Genomic DNA, 17,844 nt, shown 5'->3' with positions numbered 1-17,844 from the left:
AGCAGATCATTAAGTCTCTCTCCTGAAGACCTGCTTTGCGGGTTTGAACTGCCATCCTTTCAGTTGGCAGCTGAGCGAACGCTTAACCATTGGGCAACCAGGGCTCCTTGGCAGTACTGTAGAAGGTGTTAAATATACATTTGTAGAAGGAACCAATGGGCTATAAGGATGAAGACTGGATACAGAGGAGTCCAATGATGGAACTGTAGACTGGAATTAAAAAGAAAGATGATCAAAGACACTTTCCAAGTCCTTTGGGATTAGTCAAATATTTTTGTAGCCATTTCTTTTCTTTATTTCTTCATTCATCCTTTATCATTCAGTCTTTCATTTCCTCATTCTTTTTATTCATTGACAAAGTCACTATTTTTTGAGTACCTACAGCAGCTGTATTTTTTTTATATATATACAGCTGCTGTAGGAGAAGCTGATTTAGAATCTCTAACACAGGAGTCAGCAAACTAAGACCCATGGGCCATGTCCCACCCCACTGCCTTTTTTATATAGCGCAAGAGCTAGAAATGGCTCTTAAATTTTTACATGGTTTAAAAAAAATCAAAATAAAAGTAATTTTTTTCCTTAAGAAAAGTGAAATACAGATGAAAATCACATTTCAGTGGTCCATTAATAAAGTTTTATTGGAACACAGCCTTGCTCGTTCATTTACAGATTGTCTAGGGCTGTTTTTGCACTCTAAAAGCAGAGCTGAGTTGTTGTGACAGAGACTGCATGGCCCACCAAGCCTAAAACATTACTCTCTGGCCGTTCACAGGAAGAGTTTGCTGACTACTGCTCTCACACGGCAAGTGCACATGCCTGTGATGTTCTAAGTCGCACCGAGGTGCTAGTGGGATGGCGTGGCAGGGAAGGACTGGGCCAGGAACACCTTAGGCAGGAGGACCTGGCAAATGTCATGACTCAAATAAGCGACAGGTCAGGAATGGGAGAGGTAGGCAGCTGATGCATCTCAGGTAAGGAAAAGATGAAGTTCAAGAAAGCAGTTGAAGCAAGAATGTTCATAGAGGCTGTTATGGATTGAATTATGTTCCCCCCAAGTTCATGTGGAAGTCCTAACCCCTGATACCTGTGAATGTAACCTGGTTTGGAAATAGGTCCTTGAAGATGTTATCAGTTACTTTAACTTGAGGGCATACCGCAGTAGGGTTGGTCCTACTCCAATCTGAGTGGTGTCCTATAAAAGAAGAGACTCAGAGACACAGAGGGAAAATGGCCCCATGACTAGGGAGCTATGGAGCAGCTTCAAGCCAAGGAACAGCTGTGGCTACCAGATCTAGGAAGGCAAAGAAAAATTCTCCCCTAGAGGCTTCTCCCCTAGAGGCATTGCCCTGCTAATGCCCTGAATTCGGACTCAGAGACATAGACAGAAGGAAAAGGCCATGTGGCTATGGAGTCGTACTACAGCTGCAAGCCCAGGAAAGCCTGGAGCTACCAGAAGCCAGGAGAACCAAGAAATGATCTTCCCCTAGGGCTTTCCCAGAGGTCATGGCTCTGCTCATACTCTGAATTCAAACTTTTAGCCTCCAGAGCTGTGAGATGACACATTTCTGTTCTTACAAACCACCCAGTTTGTGATATTTTGTCACAGCAGCCCTAGGAAACTACTGCTGATGCCTAGAAGGATCCAGGGAAATAAGCTTTCCATCATGAGGGCAGGAACCACCACCCCTTCCCGGAGCAGAGGCAACCATTTTTTGATCCATTTCTTTGGGTGTAGGTGGTGCAAATAGCACAGTCAGCGGCTAACCAGAACGTTGGAGATTTGAATCCACCCAAGGGCACCTTGTAAGAAAGGCCTGGCAATCTACTTCTGGAAAAATCAGCCATGGAAAATTCTCTGAGCGCAGTTCTACCTGGACACACATGAGGTCGCCACTAGCTGGAATCAGCTGGACGCCAATTGGTTTTCTCTGGGTGCGAGTGAACAAGGCTCACAGCACATACGTGAAGCAGGGGAGGGGGGCTCCTAGTGCAGCCTGTGCTTCATTAAGGCTTTGCAGAGTGGGGGTAGGAGTGAGGAGGGCAGGCCTCCTGGTGAGTTCATTCACTGCCAAGAGAGTGGGGAGGAATGTCTTGGAAAGATATGAAAGCCGAAATTTACTACAGACGGAAATGTATTGAAGCTAGTAACAAGTGCCTCCACAGACCCTGTCTCAGGATTGGTAAAGTACTTATCCTCTTGGCATCTGATGCACTGTTGCAAATATGAAATATGTGTTGCAGGAAGGAAACAAACAATGAGGCAGCACCAGTTTCAACTCTTGATTTCATAAAACATTACTTTATATGGTGGCAACCTGCAATTTGTTAAGAAAAGGCCTTCCTGTAAAGGGATCTGACATTCCTTCCCAAGTTAAGAAAGAATAAAACCTCATCAGTGCTTCTGGTAGGATGTTGGTTTTTGTTCTATTTCTCCGTGGACGGATAAAGAAAACCGAGTTAGGCTGTTAATGGAGTGGAAGCTGAATGTTAAATACAGGTGGTTTCGCACTATTAACCCTGAGGAACTGTTGAGATGCTTTATTTTCATGTTGGTGTAGCTTAGAAGGAGTCCTGATGGTGCAGTGGTTAAGTGCTCGGCTGCTAACCAAAAGGTGGGCAGTTCGAACCCACAAGCTGCTCCACAGGAGAAAGACGTGGCAGTCTGCTTCCAAGTAAACCAAAGCTAAGCCCACTGCTGTTGAGCTGATCCCGACTCATAGCGACCCTAGAGGACAGAGAAGAACTACCCCACTGGGTTTCCAAAACTAAATCTTTATGGAAGCAGACTGCCCCATCTTTCTCCCGCAGAGTGGCCAGTGGGTTTGAACCAGCGACTTTTGGTTAGCAGCCAAGTGCTTTAGCCACTGTGCCACCAGGGCCTCTTAGCTCAGAATACTCCTTTACAGGAGTAAGATTTGAACTGACAGCTGCAGCCTCACAAAAGGGAAAGACTGCCATTGCATATTTTTATTTCTAAATGGTTTTATTGAGCTTAAATATTCAGAAAAAGGAAAGCACGAATACTTGTAGAGCCCGGGGTCTGCCAGAGATTTAACTGCTAGGAATTTAAAGATATGATATATAACCTTTAGACAAATTGATGCAAACTCTTTTTTTTTTTTTTAATTTTTATTGTGCTTTAGGTGAAAGTTTACAGCTCAGGTTAATTTATCATACAAAAATGTATACACATATTACTATGTGACATTAGTTGCAATCCCCACAGTGTGACAGCACACTCCCCCTTCCACCCCAGGTTTCTTGTGTCCATTCAGCCAGTTCCTGTCCATTCCTGTCTTCTCATCCTGCCTCCAGACATGAGCCACCCATTTGGTCTCTGACTGAGCTAAGAAGCACACTCTTCACGAGTATGATTTTATGTTTTATAGTCTAGTCTAATCTTTGTCTCAAGAGTGGGTTTCATGAGTGGTTTTAGTTTTGGGTTAACAGAGCTTCTGGGGCCCATAGTTTCGGGGGCTTCTCCAGTCTCTGTCAGACCATTAAATCAGGTCTTTCTATGTGAATTTGAGTTCTGCTCTGCACTTTTTTCCCCGCTGCCTCTGGAACTCTCTGTTGTATTCCCTGTCAGGGTGGTCATTGGTGGTAGCCCGGTGCCATCCAGTTCTTCTGGTCTCAGGCTGATGGAGTCTCTGTTTTATGTGGATCTTTTGTCTCTTAGGCTAATATTTTCCTTGTGTCTTTGGTGTTCTACATTCTTCTTTGCTCCGGGTGGGTTGGGAGCAATTGATGCATCTTAGATGACCACTTGCTAGCTTTTAAGCCCCCAGGCACCACTCACCAAAGTGGGATGCAGAACATTTTCTTAATAAATTTTGTTATGCCTATTGACCTAAATGTCTTCCAAAACTATGGTTCCCAGGCCATAGCCCCAGCTACTCTGTCCCTCAAAGTGTTTGGTTATGTTCAGGAAACCTCTTAGCTTTTGGAGTAGTCCAGTGGTGCTGGCTTCCCCTGTATTCTGTGTTGTCCTTCCCTTCCCCTAAGATGACTCTTGTCTACTATCTAGTTAGTGAATTCTCTTCTCCCTCCCTCCCCACTCTTGTAACCATCAAAGAATGTTTTCTTCTGTGTTTAAACCTTTTCTTGAGTTCTTACAATAGTGGTCTCATAAAATATTTGTCCTTTTGTGACTAATTTTGCTTAGCTTAATGCCCTCCAGATTCATTCATGTTGTGAGGTGTTTCAAGGATTTGTCATTGTTGTTTTTCATTGAGTAGTATTCCATTGTGTGTATGTACCATAATTTGCTTATCCATTCCTCTGTCGATGGGCACCTAGGTTGTTTCCATCTTTTTGCTATTGTGAGCAATGCTGCAGTGAACATGGGTGTGTATATGTCTATTCGTGCGACGCCTCTTATTTCCCTAGGTTATATTCCAAGGAGTGGGATTGCTGGATCCTATGTTACTTCTGTTTCTAGCTTTTTAAGGAAGTGCCAAATCGTTTTCCAAAGTGGTTGTACCATTTTACATTCTCACCAGCAGTGTGTAAGTGTTCCAGTCTCTCCACAACCTCTCCAACATTTATTATTTTGTGCTTTTTGGATTACTGCCAGCTTTGTTGGGGTGAGATGGTATCTCGTTGTTGTTTTGATCTGCATTTCTCTAATGGCTAATGATCATGAGGATGTCCTCATGTATCTGTTAGCCGGCTGGATGTCTTCTTTGGTGAAGTGTCTGTTCATATCCTTTGCCCATTTTTTAATTGGATTATTTGTCTTTTTGTTGTTGAGGTTTTGCAGTATCTTATAGATTTCAGAGATTAGACCCTTATCAGATGTGTCATAAACAAAATTTTTCCCCAGTCCATAGGTTCTCTTTTGGTGAAGTGTTTAGGTGTTGATTTTTAGGAGCTCCCAGTTATCTAGTTTCTTTTCTGGTGTTTGTGCATTGTTAGTTATGGTTTGTATTCTGTTTATGCCATGTATTAGGGCTTCTAGTATTGTCCTTATTTTTTCTTCCATGATCTTTATTGTTTCAGATTTTATGTTTAGGTGTTTGACCCATTTTGAGTTAGTTTTTGTACATGGCGTGATGTATGGGTCTTGTTTCATTTTCTGTAGATGGATATCCAGTTATGCCAGCACCATTTGTTAAAGAGACTGCCTTTTCCCCATTTAATGGGCTTTGGGACTTTGCCAGACATTTGCTGCTCATAACTGGATGAATTTATGTCTGGGTTCTCAATTCTGTTCCATTGGTCAAAGTATCTGTTGTTGTAGAAGTACCAGGCTGTTTTTACTACCCTGGGGGGTATACTCTGTTCTAAAATTAGGTAGTGTGAGGCCTCCCACTTTGTTCTTCTTCTTTAGTAATGCTTTGCTTATCCAGGGCCTCTTCTCTTTTCATATGAAGGTGGTAATTTGTTCCTCCATCTCGTTAAAAAATGCTGCTGGAATTTGGATCAGGGTTGTATTTGTAGATTGCTTTGGGTAGAATTGACATTTTCACAACGTTGAGTCTTCCTATCCATGAGCATGGTAAGCTTTTCCACTAATGTAGGCCTCTTTTGGTTTCTTGCAGTAGTGTCTTGTAATTTTCTTTATATAGGAAACCCTGGTGGCGTAGTGGTTAAGTGCCATGGCTGCTAACCAAAAGGACGGCAGTTCGAATCCACCAGGCGCTCCTTGGAAACTCTATGGGGAAGTTCTACCCTGTCCTATAGGGTTGCTATGAGTCGGAGTCGACTCGACGGCACTGGGTTTGGTTTTTTGGTTTAGGTCTTTTATATCTCTGGTTAAGTTTATTCCTAAGTATTTTACCATCTTGGGGGCTATCGTAAATGGTATTGATTTGGTGATTTCCTTTTCAATGTTCTCTTTATTGGTGTAGAAGAATCCAACTAATTTTGTATGTTTATACTGTCTCCTGATACTTTGCTGAAATCTTTTATTAGTTCCAGTAGTTTTCTTGTGACTTCTTTGGGGTTTTCTGTGTGTAAGATCATATCATCCACAAATAGGGACAGTTTAACTTCTTCATTATCAATTTGGATGCCCTTTATTTATTTTCTTGCCTTATTGCTTTGGCTGGAACCACCAGCACAATGTTGAATAAGAGTGATGATAAAGGGCATCCTTGTCTGGTTCCTGTTCTCAAGGGAAATGCTTTCAGATTGTCTCCATTTAGGATGATGTTGGCTGCTGGCTTTGTATAAATGTTGAGGAATTTCTATTCCTATTCTGCTGAGAATTTTTATCGTGAATGGGTATTGGACTTTGTCAAATGACTTTTCTGCATCAATTGATGAGATCATGTGGTTCTTGTCCTTTGTTTTATTTATGTGATGGATTACATTGATTGATTTTCTAATGTTGAACCACCCCTGCATACCTGGTATGAATTCTACTTGGTCATGATGAATTTTTTTTTTGATACGTTGTTGAATTCTATGGGCTAGAATTTTGTTGAAGGGTTTTGTGTGTATGTTCATGAGGGATATTGGTGGTAATTTTCTTTTTTTTGTGGTGTCTTTACCTGGCTTTGGTATCAGGGTTATGCTGGCTTCGTAGAACAAGTTTGGGAGTATTCCGTCCTTTTCTATGCTCTGAAATACCTTTAGTAGTAGTGGTATTAACTCTTCTCTGAAAGTTTGGTAGAATTCTCCAGTGAAGCCAGGGCTTTTTTTTATTTGGGATTTTTTTTCCTCTTCAATCTTTTCTTTTGTCATAGGTTTATTTAGTTTTTCTACCTAGGTTTGTGTTAGTTTAGGTAGGAGTGTGTGTCTAGGAATTTGTCCATCTCCTCTAGGTTTTCAAATTTGTTGAAGTACCATTTTTCATAGTATTCTGTTATGATTCTTTTAATTTCAGTTTGGTCTGTTGTGATATCACCCATCTCATTTCTTATTCGGGTCATTCGCTTCATCTCTTGTTTTTCATTTGTCAGTTTGGCCAATGGTTTATCAATTTTGTTGGTTTTTTCAAAGAAGCAGCTTTTGGTCTTGTTGACACTTTCAATTGTTTTTCGATTCTCTATTTCATTTAATTCTGCTCTAATTTTTATTATTTCCTCTCTTCCGGTACCGAGGGCTTCTTTTGTTGTTCTCTTTCTGTTTGCTTGAGTTGAAGTGTTAATTTTTTTTTTTTTTTTGGTAGGGTTAATATTTTGACTTTGGCCCTTACTCTTTTTGGATGTCCACATTTATTGCTATAAATTGACCTCTGGTCATCACTTTTGCTGTGTCCCAAAGGTTCTGGTAAGATGTGTTTTCATCCTCATTTGATTCTGTGGTTTTCTTTATTCTGTCCTTGATTTCTTCTTTAACCCAGTAGTTTCTGAGCAGGGTGTTCTTCAGTTTCCATGTATTTGATTTTTTTTTTCCCTTGCCTTTTCTGTTATTGATTTCTACTTTTTTGGCTGTATGGTCAGAAAAGATACTTTGTAATACTTCAATGTTTTGGATTCTGTTAAGGATTGCTTTGTGGCCTAATGCGTGGTCTATTCTGGAGAATGTTGCATGTGTGGTAGAAGAGAAAGTATACTTGCCTGCCGTTGGGTGGGGTGTTCTGTATACATCTATGAGGTCAAGAGGGTTGATTGTGGCATTTAGATCTTCTGTGTCTCTCTTAGTCATCTAGTGCCGCTATAACAGAAATACCACATTGATGGCTGCAACAAGAGAAATTTATTCTCTCATAGCCTAGTAGGCTACAAGTCCAAATTCAAGGCATCAACTCTAGGGGAAGACTTTCTCTTCTCTGTTGGCTCTGGAGGGAGTTCCTTGTCATCAATTTTCCCCTGGACTAGGAGCTTCTCTCTGCAGGAACCCTGGGTTCAAAGACGTGCTCTTTTCCCAGTGCGGCTTTCTTGGTAGTATGAGGTCCCCCTTTCTCTCTGTTCACTTCTCCCTTTTGTATCTCGAAGACACAATGTAATCTTATATATCTCATCAACGTAACTGCCTCTTATCCATCTGTTTATCATCATAATAGGATTTACAACACACAGGAAAATCACAAAATGATGGACAATCACACAATACTTGGAATCATGGCCTAGCCAAATTGACAAATATTTTTGGGGAACACAGTTCAATCCATGACAGTGTCTTTATTGAGTTTCTTTCTAGATGTTCTGTCCTTCACCAAAAGTGGTGTGTTGAAGTCTCCTACTATTATTGTGGTGCTGTCTATTTCTCTTTTCAATGCTGTTAGAGTTTGTTTTATGTATTTTGGAGCTCTGTCATTGGATGCATATATATTTACTATGGTTATGTCCTCCTGATGTGTTGATCCTTTACTCATTACATAGTGTTCTTATCCTTTGTGGTGGATTTTGCTTTAAAGTCTATTTTGTCAGAGATTAATATTCCAACTCCTGCTCTTTTTTGGTTGTGGTTTGCTTGATACATTTTTTTCCATCCTTTGAGTTTCAGTTTGTGTCTTTAAGTCTAAGGTGTGTCTCTTGTAGGCAGCATATAGACAGATCCTGTTTTATTATCCATTCTGCCACTCTCCCTCTTTATTTGTACATTTAGTCCATTTATTTTCAGCATAATTATAGATAAGTATGATTTTATTGCTGTCATTTTGATGTATCGTGTGTGTGTGTGCATGTGTGTGGTGTCGATAGTTTCTTTGTTCCACTTAATTTTCTGTGCTGAGTCATTTTTCTTTATGTATTTTCTTTTCATGTTTTTCATTATTGTTGATTTTGTGTTTGCTGAGTCTTATACGTTTTTCTTCTTTTTTATTTCGATTAGTAGATTTGTTAGTTTCCTTTGTGGTTACTTTAAAATTTACTTCTGTCTTTCTAAGTTTAAACCAATCCTTTGTTTCTTGATATTGCCTTAACTTCCTCTACATATGAAAGTTCTATGACTGCGCTATTTAGTTTCTTTTACTTTAATGTTGTCATCTTTTACATATTGTCATCTCTATTTCCCTCTTTTCAGTGTTTTAGCTTTGATTTATTTTTGTGACTTCCCAATCTGGGCTGTTCTAGTCTTGGGTTGTTGTCTGATATTGTTGGTTCTCTAGCTGAAGGACACACTTTAGAATTTCTCGTAACTTTGGTTTGGTTTTTACAAATTCCCCTAACTTCTGTTTATCTTGGAATGCCCTAATTTTGTCATCATATTTGTGAGACAATTGTGCTGGGTATATAATTCTTGGCCGTCAATTTTTTTTCCTTCAAGGCTTTATATATGTCATCTCATTGCCTTCTTGGCTGTCTGGTTTCTGCTGAGTAGTCAGAGTTTAGTCTTATTGACTCTCTTTTGTAGGTGACTTTTCATTTATCCCTACCCATACCCTAGCCACTCTTAAAATTCTCCCTTAATCTTTGGTTTTGGCAAGTTTGATTATAATATGTCTTGGTGACTTTTTGGGGGGATCTACCATGTGTAGGGTTTGATGAGCTTCTTGGATAGATACGTTTTTGTCTTTCATTATATCAGGGAAGTTTTCTTCCAGCAAATCTTCAACAATTCTGTTTATATTTTCTGTTATTACTCCCCTTTTCCCCTGTTCTGGTACTCGAATCACTTGTAGATTTTTTCTCTTGATAGTGCCCCACATAATTCTTAGAGTTTCTTCCATTCTTTAAATTCTTTTATCTGATTTTCCTCAAATAAATTGGTGCCAAGTGCTTTATCTTCAGTCTCACTAATTCTGACATCTGTTACCTCAATTTTTCTAATTCTGAAATTTCATTGTTAATCTTTTAGGTTTCTATTTGCTGTCTCCCTATGGTTTCTAGCAGCCTGTTAAATTTGTTGTTCTGTTCTTGTATTGTTTTCCTGAATTTTTCTATTGCTTTGTCAGTGTGTTCCTTGGCTTGGTTTGAGTTTTGCCTAATCTCCTTCCTGATCTCTTAAAGAGCTCTGTTTATTAACCTTCTGAGTTCTCTCTCTGAGAATTCGAAGACCTTCTCTTCCTCTGGAAGTTTTCCTGGTTTTTTGTTTTGGTTGCTTCCTGGAGCCATCTTGACCATTATCTTGACCAATGATATTGACCATTGTCTCTGAGCCATCAATAAATTATTATATATATTTATTGTATATTTGCTTACTGTGTCCTAGGTTTTTGTTTTGTTTTGATATGCCCAAATAGGCTGAGCACGTGAGCTACTTTGTTTATTGGTGACTTTGAAGCTCTCATGTCCTGTTGCCAGGTGCTACTAGGTGTGTGAGCCCAGGAGTCAGTTTAATGTTCTTGTGCAGATTCAACTCAAGTGCCCACATCATTGGTCACTGAGTATGTGGCGCAGATTCTCACTTATAGATGGGCAGGGCTATGTAGGGGTGATTGGAGCAGGCACAGGTATCTGGCTGCAGTAGGGGGCTATGTGCTGAGCAAGGTAGGGGGCTGATGGCTGCCTCAGAATATCTAGGTGGAAGGGGTGTTCCTGTCTCCTACAGTGTGTAAGTGGGTGGGGTTTGCAGCCAGAGTTTGGGCACCCAATGCTGTTGGCTGTAAGACAGAGGCACCACTTATTCTCCAACTCTTGTTGTGGGTGGCTAGGTGGAATGGGTGAAACCACCAGTCCTCAGGCACCTGACATGTGTGGCTGAGGACTGTGCTTAATGGGTAGGGCGGTGTTTAATGTCAGAAACCTGCAACTCCCCCTTTGCTGCTATAGTTGGAGATAGGCTTCAGGTATATACCCTGTTGTTCTGGGCTAATGAAGGCTTATGCTGTTGAATTGGTCCACGTAGGTCTAGGCAGGGGTGAAGACGTTTGAAGTGCATGGGCCACTTATGCCAGTGCCGAGGCAAAAGGGCAGTGCCTGCCCTGATTTTCTGACTTAGGGGGCATGGTGATTTGTTTGAAGCTATGAGACTGAGTCCCTGGCTTAGGGGCTTGGCTTTTTTTCTTTTTTTTCCTAAAGCCAGGAGACTAGGTTGGGTGTGATAGCTCCTATTTCTGGCTTAGGGAGCATGGCACTTGTTGAATACTGCTGGACTAATATCAGAGTGAAGCCAGGAGGGGATGGGTGAGGGGAAAGTGGCACTTCTCTGCTAGGAAAGTCTTGGAGGTAGAGGGGTTATTTTGATCCCGCATGGTAGATTAGATCCTTGCACTTAACTTTTGCAGATCCAGCACTACTTCCCCCTGGCTCCAGAGTGCTGTGCAGACTTTCTGCTGCCTGGTCTCTCCTGATGTGGTGAAACGTGTCCCGAGCCCTACTGCTCACCTCTGCCTGCATGCATCACCTGACCCAGCCTGCAGGGTGCTGGCTACCTCAAGAGTGGCACTTCTTCACTGCTTCTGAACTATCTCTCCCTCCACCTACTGCTCAGTCCGACTCATCAACTTTGTCTTTAATGATCACAGCTTCTAGATTGTCATATGTAATCGATTCAGTTGTTTTTTTGGGGAGGGGTCTTTGCTGTAAAAGGGATCATAGGAAGTATCTGACTATTCTGCCGTCTTGGCCCCACTTCTCAAACTCCTTTAATGTCTAGAAAGTATGCCAAAGAAAAGAATGGGGAGGAAACATTTTTGTTCCAATGGGGGAAAAAAAAAATAGAAATAGAGAAATCACAAAGGGATTTATTATAAGTAGTGCAGTTTATCTTTCCACTGCTTGTCTGACAGCTTGTCATACGGTGGCAGCTTACATGTTTCCGTGATGCCAGAAGCTGTGTCACTGGTACATCAAATACCAGCAGGGTCACCCATGGTGGACAAGTTTCAGTGGAACTTCCACACTAAGATAGACTAGGAAGAAGGAACTGGTGGTCTACTTCTGAAAAGATTGGCCAGTGAAAGCCTTATAAATAGCAATAGAATATTGTCTGATATAGTGCTGGAAGACGATGCCCTCAGGTTGAAAGGCACTCAAAATACAATTGGGGAAGAGTTGCCTCCTCAAAGTAGAATGGACCTTAATGACTTGGATGGAGTCAAGCTTTCAAGACCTTTATTTGCTGATGTGGCATGATTCAAAATGAGAAGAAACATCTGCAAACATTCATTAATAATTGGAATATGGGGAGGCGGAGGCAAGATGGCAGAATAGCTAGATGCTTCCAGCGATCCCTCTTACAACAAAGACCCGAAAAATCAAGTGAAACAATTATGTTTATGACAGGCTAGGAGCCCTGAGCATCAAAGGCGAAGTTAGAAAATGGACTGAGTGGCAGGGGGAGAGAGAGGAAGTACAGAAGTGGAGAGGATTTGCTGGACCTGAATCACTTGGATCCCTCAGGCACCATTCCCAGGAGTGGCTGCAGCAAGCTGGTAGTAGTATTTGGCCACAGTTTCCTCAGGGAGAAGCAGCAAGCTGCACAGCCTACTCACACCTCCAGGACCAGGGAAGAACGGCGCTTTCAGCAAAAGCTAAGTACTTGTGTATATTTTACTATGCCCCCGCTCTCAAGCTGGCTGCAGTGGCTGTTGATTTCCCTGGGCCTGAGATAGGCCCATCTAAGCACTCTGAGCCATGCTCCCGGCCTTGGAGAAGGAATAAATTCACATTAGGGGGGAAAGATAATTTGCCAGCTCCACTAATTAGGGGAGCTGAGGACAGAAGGAGCTCCTGTCCAGGCATAAATGCTCCATGGACTTTGAATACCATTCCCTCCTGAATGGACCTGTGTGGGCCTGTTTTAGGAGAATAGGCCCTTACTGGCAGACTGCAACCGTTTAAGCTGTACAGTGGAAAGGTGGCTGTTTGATATTTGACATCACTTTGCCTATTGAACAGGGTCTTGACCTACCCACATCAGGGGCCTAAGGACTGGTGGCTCCAATCAGTTCACCCAGCCACCCATGACAGGGGTCCACGGATAATTGGTACCTCCCAGCCCTTATTGACCAAAAGCATTGGGTGCCCATGGTCCATCTGCAGAAACAACCCACCTGTATGCTGTAGGGAACAGGGATGTGCTTTCCTCAGAGACACTCGGGACAGTTCTCAGCCCCCTGCCTTGTTCAGAGTGTGACCCCTGCTGCAATCAGATACTGGTACCTACATCAAACACTCCTGCCCCTCTAAGACTGTACAACAGAGACTGTATCACACACTTGATGACCAGCTACCTGAACACCTAAGCTGAATCCACACAAGAAAAGTGAATGAACTCATAAGTTCATATACCTAATAACAGCTCTAGCCATCTGGTGACAGAATGTCAGAGCTACAAAGGCAAAAATAATCAAGCTAGCTCATTCAAGCAACCCATTTGGGCAAATCAAAAGAAAACAAAGCAAGAAACTAGGATACAGTAAGCAAACACAAAATAAACTAATGTAATAACATACAGATGGCTCGGAGACAAAAGTCAATATCAAACCACATAAAGAAACAGACCATGATCACTTCAACAAGCTGTCAACACAGAGAATCAAAGGATCTTCTGGATGAAAGTGTCTTCCTGGAATTACCAGATGCAGAATACAAAAGATTAATATACTGAACCCTTTAAGAAATCAGAAAGGAGATCAGGTAGTATGCAGAACAAGCCAAGGAACACACACATGAAGTAGTTGAAGAAATTAAAAAGGTTATTCAAGAATATACGGAAAAATTTAATAAGCTGCACAAATCCATAGAGAGACAGCAATCAGAAATTCAGAAGATTGACAATAAAATTACATAATTAGACAACTCAATAAAAAGTCAGAGGAACAGAATCGAGCAAGTGGAAGGCAGAATTAGTGACCTTGAAGATACAGCATGTGGCACCAATATATTTGAAGAAAAATCAGATAAAAGAATTAAAAAAAATGAAGAAACCTTAAGAATCATGTGAGATTCTATCAAAAGAAATAACCTACGAGTGATTGGAGTACTAGAACAGGGAGGGATAACAGAAAATACAGAGAGAGTTGTTGAAGATTTGTTGGCAGGAAACGTCCCTGATATCATGAAGGATGAGAAGATATCTATCCAAGATGCTCATTGAACTCCACATAAGATAGATTTTTTTAAAAAGTCACCAAGACATATTATAATCAAACTTGTCAAAACCAAAGATAAAGAGAGAATTTTAAGAGCAGCTAGGGATAAACAAAAAGTCATCTACAAAGGAGAGTCAATAAGAATAAGCTTGGACTACTTGGCAGAAACCATGCAGGCAAGAAGGCAATGGGATGACCTATACAAGCATTGAAGACAAAAATTGCCAGCCAACAATCATATATCCAGCAAAACTGTCTCTCAGATATGGAGGTAAAATTAGGACATTTCCAGATAATTGGAACTTTAGGGATATTCGTAAAAACCAACCCGAAACTACAAGAAATGCTAACGGGAGTTCTTTGGTTAGAAAATCAATAATATCAGGTATCAACCCAAGATTAGAACACTGGACAGAGCAATCAGGTGTTAACACAGACAGGGAAACCATAAAAATAAATCAAGATTAAAAAACACTCAGAACAGGGAAACAGCGATGTCATTATGTAAAAGAAGATAACATTAAAATAATAAAGAAGGACTAAGAAATATAGTCACAGATCTTTCAGATGGAGAAGAGGACAAGGTGCTATAAAGAAATGAAAGTTAGGTTTAAACTTAGAAAAATAGGGGTAAATATTAAGGTACCAGCAAAGGAGACTAACTATCCTACTCATCAAAATAAAATACAAAAAAAAAAAAATAGAGACTCAGCAGAAACAAAATCTGCAACAAAGAATAAGAGTAAAAGCAATATAAAAAGATAAACTACTCAGCACAAAAAATTAAGGGGGAAAAAGAAACTGTCAACAACACAAAAAAGATGTCAAAATGACAGCACTAAACTCATACCTATCCATAAATACACCACATGTAAATTTACTAAATGCACCAATAAAGAGACAGAGAATGGCAGAATGGATTAAAAAACATGATTCATCTATATGCTGCCTACAATAGACAAACCTTAGACTTAGAGACACAAACTAAAACTCAAGGGGTGGAAAAAAATATATCAAGCAAACAACAATCAAAAAAGAGCAGGGGTGGCAGTATTAATTTAATAGACTTTAAAGTTAAATTTAATAGGCTTTAAAGTTAAAACCACCACAAGGGACAAAGAAGGACAGTATATAATGATTAAAGGGACAATATACCAGGAGGACATAACCATATTAAATACTTAAGCATCCAGTGACAGGGCTGCAAGAAACATAGAACAAACTCTAACAGCGTTGAAAAGTGAGATAGACAGCTCCACAATTATAGTAGGAGACTTCAACACACCACTTTCAGTGACAGACAGGACATCCATAAAGAAGCTCAAAAAAGACACGGAAGATCTAAATACCACAATCAACCACTTGGCCTTACAGACACATACAGAACTCTCCACCCAATAGCAGCCAAGTATACTTTCTTTTCTAGTGCACATGGAACATTCTCTAGAATAGACCACATACTGGTTCATAAAGCAAGCCTTATCAGAATCCAAAACATTGAAATATTACAAACCATCTTCTCTGACCAGGCCATAAAAGTAGAAACCAATAGCAGAAAAAGCAGGGAAAAGACATCAAACACTTGGAAGCTGAACGATGCCCTGCTCAAAGAAGATTGGATTGTAGAAGACATTAAGGATGGAATAAAGAATTCATAGAATCCAATGAGAATGAAAACGCTTCCTATCAGAACCTTTGGGACACAGTGAAAGTAGTGCTCAGAGGTCAATTTATATCAATAAATGCACACATACAAAAAAAAGAAGAAAAGGCCAAAATCAAAGGGCCAAAATCAAAGAATTATCCCTGTAACTTGAAGAAATAGAAAGAGAGAAACAAAAGAAACCCTCAGGCACCAGAAGAAAGCAAATAATAAAAATTAGAGCAGAATTAAATGAAATAGAAAACAGAAAAGCAATTGAAAGACAACACCAAAAGCTGGTTCTTTGAAAAAATTAACAAAATTGATAAACTGTTGGCCAAACTGCCAAAAGAAAAACAGGACAGGAAGCATATAGCCCAAATAAGAAATGAGATGGATGATATTACAACAGACCCAACTGAAATTAAAAGAATCTTACCAGATTACTACAAAAAATTGTCCTCTAACGAATTTGAAAACCTAGAGGAACTGGATGAATTCCTAGAAACACGCTACCTACCTAAACTAATACAAACAGAGGTAGAACAACTAAATAGACCCATAACAAAAGAAGGGATTACAAAGGTAATCAAAAAACTCCCAACAAAAAAAAGCTCTGGACCAGACAGCTTCACTGCAGAGTTCTACCAAACTTTCAGAAAAGAGTTAACACAACTACTACTAAAGGTATTTCAGAGCATAGAAGAGGACGGAATACTCCCAAACTCATTCTATGAAGCCACCATATCCCTGATACTAAGATCAGGTAAAGACACCATAAAAAAAGAAAATTACAGACCTGTATCCCTCATGAACTTAGATGCAAAAATCCTCAACAAAATTCTAGCCAATAGAATTCAACAACATATCCAAAAAATAATTCATCATGACCAAGTGGGATTCATACCAGGTGTGCAGGAATGGTTCAACATTAGAAAAACAATTAATGTAATCCACTATATAAATAAAATAAAAGACAAGAACCACATTATTTTATCAATCGATACAGAAAAGGCATTTTACAAAGTTCAACACCCGTTCATTATAAAAACTCTCAGCAAAATTGGAATAGAAGAAAAATTCCTCAACATATACAGGGCATTTATACAAAGGCAGCAGCCAACATCATCACCTTTATCATCATCACTCTTATTCAACTTTGTGGTGAAAGTCCTAGGCAGAGCAATTAGGCTAGATAAAGAAATAAAGGGCATCCAGATTGGTAAGGAAGATGTAAAAGTATCTCTATTTGCAAATGACATGATCTTATACACAAATAACCCTAAGGAATCCTCAAGAAAACTACTGAAACTAATAGAAGAGTTCAGTAGAGTATCAGGATACCAGATAAATGTACAAAAATCAGTTCGATTTCTCTACACCAACAAAAAGAACATCGAAGAGGAAATCACCAAATCAATACCATTTAGAGTAGCTCCCAAGAAGATAAAATACTTAGGAATAAATCTTACCAGAGATGTAAAAGACTTATACATAGAAAACTACAAGACATTACCAAAAGAAATCAAAAGAGACCTACATAAGTGGAAAAGCATACGTTGCTCATGGGTAGGAAGACTTAACGTTGTAAAAATGTCTTTTCTACCAAAAGTGATCTATAGATACAATGCAATTCCATTCCAAATTCCACTGACATTTTTTACTGAGATGGAGAAAGAAAGCACCAACTTCATATGGAAGGGAAAGAAGCCCTGGATAAGTAAAGCATTGCTGAAAAAGAACAAAGTGGGAGGCCTCATGCTATCTGATTTTAGAACCTATTATACTGCCACAGTAGTCGAAACAGCCTGGTATTGGTACAACAACAGATACACAGGCCAGTGGAACAGAATTGAGAATCCAGACATAAATCCATCAACAGATGAGCAGCTGATATTTGACAAAGCCCCTGTGTCAGTTAATTGGGGAAAAGATAGTCTTTTAAACAAATGGTGCTGGCATAACTGGATATCCATGTGCAAAAAAATGAAACAAGACCCACACCTCACACCATGCACAAAAACGAACTCAAAATGGATCAAAGACCTAAATATAAAAACTAAAACGATAAAGATCATAGAAGAAAAAATAGGGACAATGCTAGGAGTCCTAATACATGGCATAAACAGCATATAAAACATTACTAACAATGCAGAAGGGAAACTAGATAACTGGGAGCTCCTAAAAATCAAACACCTGTGCACATCCAAAGACTTCACCAAAAGAGTAAAAAGATTACTTACAGACTGGGAAAAAGTTTTTAGCTATGACATTTCTGATCAGCATCTGATCTCTAAAATCTGCGTGATACTGCAAAAACTCAACTACAAAA

Source organism: Loxodonta africana, chromosome 18 (genome assembly GCF_030014295.1).
Source record: "Loxodonta africana isolate mLoxAfr1 chromosome 18, mLoxAfr1.hap2, whole genome shotgun sequence".
Taxonomy (NCBI): domain Eukaryota; kingdom Metazoa; phylum Chordata; class Mammalia; order Proboscidea; family Elephantidae; genus Loxodonta; species Loxodonta africana.
This window is presented reverse-complemented; position numbering follows the sequence as displayed.